At 48.5% G+C, this 7,215-nt stretch overlaps 1 protein-coding gene across 7 annotated transcripts in view; it reads right to left on the reverse strand.

Moving 5' to 3' along the window:
• Positions 1-5,731, reverse strand: part of AZIN1 (antizyme inhibitor 1) — a 33,152-nt gene extending 27,421 nt beyond the window's left edge. For 5 of the 7 annotated variants that reach the window (XM_032609875.1, XM_032609877.1, XM_032609876.1 and 2 more), the window contains exons 1-2: positions 5,068-5,449; positions 169-306 (exon numbers count right to left, since the gene is read on the reverse strand). The gene's annotated coding sequence lies outside the window, so the exon portion shown is untranslated. Of the gene's footprint in view, positions 1-168; positions 307-5,067 lie in introns of all 7 variants that reach the window. The other 2 variants (XM_032609871.1, XM_032609874.1) reach the window with 2 other exon arrangements.
• Between the last annotated feature and the right edge of the window lie 1,484 nt (positions 5,732-7,215).

Raw genomic sequence — 7,215 nt, forward strand, 5'->3', positions numbered from 1 at the left:
GATCCCTCAAGCCACCCAGTTGGGCCAAAAAAAAAGGTGGGGGGCGGGGTGGGGTGTTAAGTGGTAAATACAATTTCAAGTTTTGAAAAAGACTGAGCAACAAGAACTCTCCTTTACTTCTACTTTACAAGACCCTCCCTCACACTCTGCAGATGTGAAAATACTTACATGGACAAGTTAGGAGATGGAACCCCCCTATCATCAGCTAGGTTCCCAAGGTGGCTCAGCGTTGAAGTCGAACTGCTCTCTATACAGCACTTCTCCTAGGCCCTCTGGGTAGTTGTATACTTGGTCAGAAAGTTCGCCCTAAAGAAGAAAATAAAAATATATAAGTCCAGTGGTAAAAAATGTTAGGTGGCGCTTCAAGAAGGTTAAACTGATGTAAAGATTAAGTGCGGGAAGAAGTTTTAGTTTGAAGTGTTTCATTAAAGCACATTACACAAAATGATGTTTTCAAAGGGTTTATCACAGTACCAAGTACTTTTTTATGTAGTAAGCATTTCCAAGCTGCTAGAGTACAGAACTGACAGAATTTGAGGTCATGGTCATCTTATCAAGTTACTCTATCTACCTACTCAATTTCCAGCCTTCACCAAATTTCATTTTTGCTTTTATTTGTCCTCCAAAACCCAAACTTCTAAGTGGCCTCAAATTTTAAGATGTCCAAGTGCCCTCACTAACCTGGTCTGTGTGCAAGATTTTATATGTATATCTAATAGTGTGAAACTACCCACAAGCCTTTTTCTACTCTCCAAATTTTAAGTTCTTCTTTGCTTAAGTATAAAATCCTACTACATATCCAAAAGAAAAACATTTTGTGACTTAGCTAATACACTAAGTACACATGTGAAATAACTTTTGAGACTTGCCTTACGTATCCGACAAGTAACCTCTTAAGGTTTACCTCCTCCTCATTCCCAACCTAAGTCACTCAACTATCACTAAGAACAACATATGAATGTGAACGTGCTTGGCACGCTACAAAATGCTAAATAAGTTTTAGAAATGGTTTTTACCTATTATGATTTGACAGGATAGACTTATCACCTCTAACCTAAACAGCTACATCTATACTTCTATTCGTAACTCAGTGATTGCTACCTTAAAGTAATACAACCTGACAGTATCTGCTAGAAGATAGGTGGTAAGAAGGGAACCAGAAAAATAATGAAATTTAGGAATTAGAAGAATCTGAGATTTCAGAAGCACTCTAGACACATCTTAAGCATAGAGGCACCCTTAGGGGAGGTAAAATGTTCTTTCAATCTACTAGGGGTATCCTGCTCACATGCTCAATGACACTTATGGACAATGAGGCAAAAATCCATACTAATATGCAACAGTGACTATATCATCACGTTAGATTCCAACTAAGTACTCCAAAACAAATGTTCCAATTCTTCCCAAACCAAGGTAATTTTAAAAGTAAATTAAAAGCCGACTCACGCTAGAGACAGAGACAGAGTTTACTCTTAACTGTTCTAAGGAATAGGATAATTATCCTGGCTGAGACATTTTCATCCATTCCCCCCCCCACCCCGACCCGCTATAGATCAATAGCTATTTTGCTGCTTAATGCAACCCAGGAGCAGTACTGTGAAATGTTGAGAACATTACACTTCAGACATTCAAGAATGTTCTTCAGCAGGATCTCAAAATATTTCCACCTAATGAAAAAGATACTAGTAGGAAATGAAGACTCTAAACTTTGAAAGGTACCCTTTAATATAAATAAAAGGGGTACAGGGCCATTTACATACAGGATGAACTGAATGTTCATCCGTACAGTCAAGATAAACCATAAGAGGAGGTTAAATAAAAATATGGAAGGTTTCCCTGGTGGCTCAGTGGTTGGGAGTCTGCCTACCAGCGCAGGGGACGTGAGTTTGGCCCGGGAAGATCCCACCTGCCGCAGAGCAACTAGGCCCGTGCACCGTAACTACTGAGCCTGCGCTCTAGAGCCCGCGAGCCACAACTACTGAGCCCGCCTGCCACAACTACTGAAGCCTGCACGCCTAGAGTCCGTGCTCCACAAGAAGAGAAGCCACCGCACTGAGAAGCCCGTGCGCAGTGACGACGACCCAACACAGCCAAAAATAAATAAATAAATTTATAAAAAAATAAAGATATGGGGCTTCCCTGGTGGCGCAGTGGTTGAGAGTCCGCCTGCCGATGCAGGGGACGAAGGTTCGTGCCCCGGTCCGGGAAGATCCCACATGCCGCGGAGCGGCTGGGCCCGTGAGCCATGGCCGCTGAGCCTGCACGTCCGGAGCCTGTGCTCCACCACGGGAGAGGCCACAACAGTGAGAGGCCCGCGTACCACAAAAAATAAATAAATAAAAATAAAAGTGTTCAGGACTCTGGCCCTATAGCATCTACCTTTAAAAAAAATAAAAATAAAAAAAAAATAAAGATATGGAAAAATAGAAGGTATAGGGAAAGGTAAATTTTTCACATTTAGAATGGTGTTTCTATCAGTTGGATCGTGTACAACACTGCAATCAAATTCCTTAACTGTTTGAAGAGAATGTCCGTTGCTACACTATCTTGGCAGACAGCACAGGGAAAACTAGAGTTAACCGAGTCAGCAACTGGCCAATAAATCACCAAAAACCTCCCATCACTTTGACAGTAACTACCCAGAAACTTAGTATCCCCCGAACTATCAGTATTTCTCTGAACAACTTACATTGCCTTTACCAATGACTTTTCAAGTTGTTCTGGGTATTCTTTCCAAAAACCCCAAGCCCTAGTCCAATCATGAGAAAAATATCAAACAAACCCAAATTGGGGACACTTTACTGGGTTATCTGGCCAGTACTTCTCTAGACTGTCAAAGACATGAGAAACTGTCACAAATCAGAGATGACTGGGGAAGACATGACAACTAAATGTAGTGTGGTATCTTGGATTGGCCCCTAGACAGAAAGCACATTACAAACTGGTGAAATCCAAAGAAAGTCTGGAGTTTAAGTGGCAGTAATGTATCAAAGTCAGTTTCTTAATTTTGACAAATGTACTATGGATACCTCTTATAATAAGGTAAACTAGGTGAGAAGTACAAAGTTACTCCATGTTATCTTTGTAACTTTTCCATAAATCTAAAATTATTCCAAAATAAAGTTGTTTAAAAAAAAATCAGGCAAGGTATTCATATAATGGACTACTACTCGGCAGTTAAAAGTAACAATTTACTGATGAATGGATGAATATCAAAAACATTCTGAGTTAAAGAAGCCTTTCACAAAATACAATGCATACATTATATATGCCTATGGAAGTTCTAGAATAGGTTTACATAATAACTAATCTATATGGTTAGTAAAAAGTCAGAACAGTGGTTGCCTCTGTGGGTAGTGAGGGATGGAGTTTGAAGGGGCAAAAGAGAATTTTCTGGGTTTGATGGCAATGTTCTCATCTTTGTTAAAGGTTTGGATTACACAGCTGTATTTCTGTCAAAACTCGTCAAATGATATACTTAAGATTTGTGCATTCCGCTGTTTTGTGAATTTTACCCTATTAAACTCTACTTAATGATATGTGCATACTGAAGTTGGAGGGGTGGTGAAGTGTTCTGGTGTCTCCAACTTACTTTGAAATACAAAGAAAAATAAGACTGATGAATGCACAGTGGAATGGCAAATAAAGGAAAATGTTAAGTGTTTACTTGAACGTAGGTGAGGGTACAATTCTTTCATTCCCTCTGTATGTTTGACAATTTATAAGTTAAACCTGGGTGGCAGGAGGGACGGCACTGATTATTACTTGATTCCAGCACCTACCATATCACCTATAATCATCAGGAGCCTATCTTTCCTTCTAACTCTTCTGGGCTTATTTGCCTTCATAACCAGCATCTGTACTCTCCTATGGTTGCAAAAGAAATCAAAGGATTGTTAGAGCCTTGCCCTATAATCATTAGCTGTATTTCTGCCAGGCTCGTCCACATCAACCTTTCCTTGATCACACATCCTGAAGTGTTCTCCGGTTCCCATCCAAGCAGGGGGTTCAACGGTGGAAACCAGACGGGACACAAAACATCTTAATGTATCCACGAGGCAACCACAAAAGCCAGTTAAATCTGCTGAAACATCATGGGGCCGTAAACTGTTCCCGACCGTTTCAGGTCGCCGAACCAGCAGCTTAGCCTAAGAAACACACGTTCAGGATATACACTGGGGAAGGGTTAAAACAGCATCATTAACTGCCAAAACAGTGCTTGATAAGCCACCCAAGCCTACCGCTCTCCCTCTCTCTGCCCTGGAATCGTGGCGCGGCCGGGAAAACGAAGCCATGGTGACTAATCCTCGGGCTCCAGGAGGTGGCTGGGGTGAGTGAAGGCGACTCGGCCCAATCAGGAGCGCCGCAGGGGGCGGAGCAGCAGCCCCGAGGCTTCCAGAAGAGGCCAAAGGCCTCTCGCTCGCTACCTGACACCGGGGCTTCCCCGCCGCCTGGCCCCTTGCGGCGTCAACTTTCCTCCAGCAGAGGGGGGCCGCACTCCCCGCACCCTCGAGCACCCGTCCTCCTCCGGCAGCTGTCACAGGAGGCCGGCGCCGGGCCCGCCCCGCTCCATTCATAACCTAAGGCCGCGGCGGTTGCAACCGGTCGCGCTCCCGCCAGGCTCCCGGAGGCTAAGGCGCGGCGCCGCTCAGGGTCGGGCGGCGGGACCAAGGCCCCTCAGGACTGCAACCAGTCCCCCTCCCCGGAAACAGCAATGCACCACGGGAGCGGGGTGGGGGCCGCACGCCGCCCGGAGGCGCCGCCGACCCCCGGCGGCGAGACCCCCGCGCGCGCCCCCACACACACGCCCCCTCGCCCCAACAGCAGCTGCTCGGGCTCGGCCCGGCGGCCAGCGGCCTCCCGCCGCCCCAGTCCGCCGCGCCGCCGCCACCGCGGAAAGCACCGGCAGCCGCCACACACGCCGCCATCCGCCATGTTCGAGGCGGCCGGCCGCGGGGCGCTGCGGGGACGCCGGCCGGGCGGCGGGGCCCAGCCGGAGGCACCCGGCAGCACCCCAAGGCCGCCCCGCGCCCCGGCCCCGGCCGCGCCCCTCGGGTCGGTACTCACGTGAGATAACGGCCCAAAGAGTCGGGTAAAGCGTCTTCTCTTTTTAGGCGGAATTTTTAAAGAGGGATGTGGTTACCTTGAGCAGAAATACCCAAGGCGGCCTGGGCCATAGGCTGCGGGGACGACGTGGGGGGAAAAGCGCGGCACCGACACCAGCTGTGCAGCAGTGGCGGCGGCGGCCGAAGGAGAGAAATAGAACAACAGCGCGGGCAGAAGAAGAAAGGCGAGGGCTGGGTGCGGAGAGGATTCAGCCTCGTCACACCGCAGAGCAGAGAGCGAGAAAGGATGAGAAGAGCAGAGAAGGCGAAAAAACGAAACACTCCAATCGAGCGAAGAGCCAGAGAGTGTGAGAAGGCGGCGCCAGAAACGCCATTATTTATATAAAGGGGGCGGGGTCTAGTGACGTCGCAGCGGCAGGGTCGCCGCGGGAGCCGGGCGGAGCGGGGCTGCAGCCCGGAGAGAAGGGAGGGGGCGGAAGAGAAAGGGGTACGGCGCGGAGGGAGAGAAAGGGGGTGGGGCCGGGCGACCCCGCGATGCAGGTGCCGGTCGTCCGGTAGCTTCCCGCCCTCGGCAGCTTCCCCGCCCGTGGAAGACCGTCGCGCGGACGTGGGCGGGCGGGGGATAAGGGAGTGGCTCCGGCAGAACGCTGCATCGCCCGCGCCCCTGCCGCCTGGGCGCCTGCGCTCACGCCCGAGGCGGGCCCGGGCGCTTTAGGAACTGGGCCGGGCGGCCGCAGCGCCGAGCGCAGTCCGGGGCCGTGGGCTGCGCGACGCGAGCACTGCCTGGAAAGGGTGAAAGAGAGGTCCGTGCCAGCCACCCCGGAGACTCCCCCCATCGAGAGCCTCCGCTTTGGAGGGCTCTGTAGGCTGCGCCTGGGGACTGCCCTCCCAGGGTGAAGCTCCAGTCCCCGCGGGATGCAGCGCTCCTTTTTGGGAGCGAGTTCCTAATGGCCAGGAAGGCTCGGCCCAGTGTTCGGGTGGTTGCAGAGGCTCGTGACCGCGTGGAAATGTCCCCATGCTCGCACGTTGCAGTGTGGTGCAGTAGGAATTTTTTTTTATTTTAAGGAGTGGCATTTATGTCTTCCTTTTTAAAAGAGTTGGTGCAGTCAGACCCAGTCCTTATTAATGAAGGACCAGTGTCGGAGAGGGCATTACCGACGTTACAAGGGCACATTACTTTAACCCCCTACGTCTCGTTGCGCGGTCATTTGAATTTTACTACTCCATAACAAACTTATTTTTACTGGCGAACCTAGGACGACCTGCATGTCTTTTAGTTTATTCTCATCTTTTTAACATGTCTTCGCGCTACTCATCAGAAACCCTGAGTCCTCCCGTGCTATTGCCTTGCAACTGAGACTCAATATGTACTGACACACCCCTCCAAAATCTTTGACATAAAGACCCAGACTTTTTTCCTCTGGTACTTGCCGACCGTCTGTTTACTTTGTGAGCTGCACTGTGGTTGATTACTAAATCATGAGGTACGAAAGTAAGAGAGAGAACGTTCACGGTAGCAACGCTGAAATGTAGGCTCTGGGATGAAAGTATTAGGTAGAAATCAGGAGCTGTGGACTCTTTTCCTGTTTTCATATCTCCGTATTTCACTCTGCTGCCTCTTGATTTTCTCTTTAATTCCATAAAAATTCTTTTCGCTTCAGAACATTTATAAGCACAGCACTTTACTAGACCCCCTCCCTGGTGGAGGGAGGAGGGCTAGAAATGAATACCCCACTTGAAATCTTGCTTACAATCTAGCAGGGGAAATAAAACAACTACACAAAATAACTAAATTGTTGACAGATAGATAAAATGTTGCATGGAACCTAGTGGAAGTGGGAAATGATTGCAGCTAAGTGAGAGAAAGGCTGGTGGGGAAAGGTAGAGATAAATTTTGATAGCAGACATTCCAGACATGGGAAATAAGTGATTTTGAGAGCCGATATTCCAGGCAAGGGAACTATGTGAGAGAAGGCACAGAAATGGGCCAGTTCAGAGAACTGTGAGTGACCTTTGTGACTCCAACTTAGGGCATCGTGTTGCAAATGAGATGGAAAAGGTGGGTTAGGGTGAGATCAAGAAGGGATCAGAGCTTGGACTTCATTCTGGAACCATTTAATCAGGGGCATGATATACTCAAAGATATTTT

The sequence above is a fragment of the Phocoena sinus genome, chromosome 17 (genome assembly GCF_008692025.1).
Source record: "Phocoena sinus isolate mPhoSin1 chromosome 17, mPhoSin1.pri, whole genome shotgun sequence".
Classification (NCBI taxonomy): Eukaryota; Metazoa; Chordata; class Mammalia; order Artiodactyla; family Phocoenidae; genus Phocoena; species Phocoena sinus.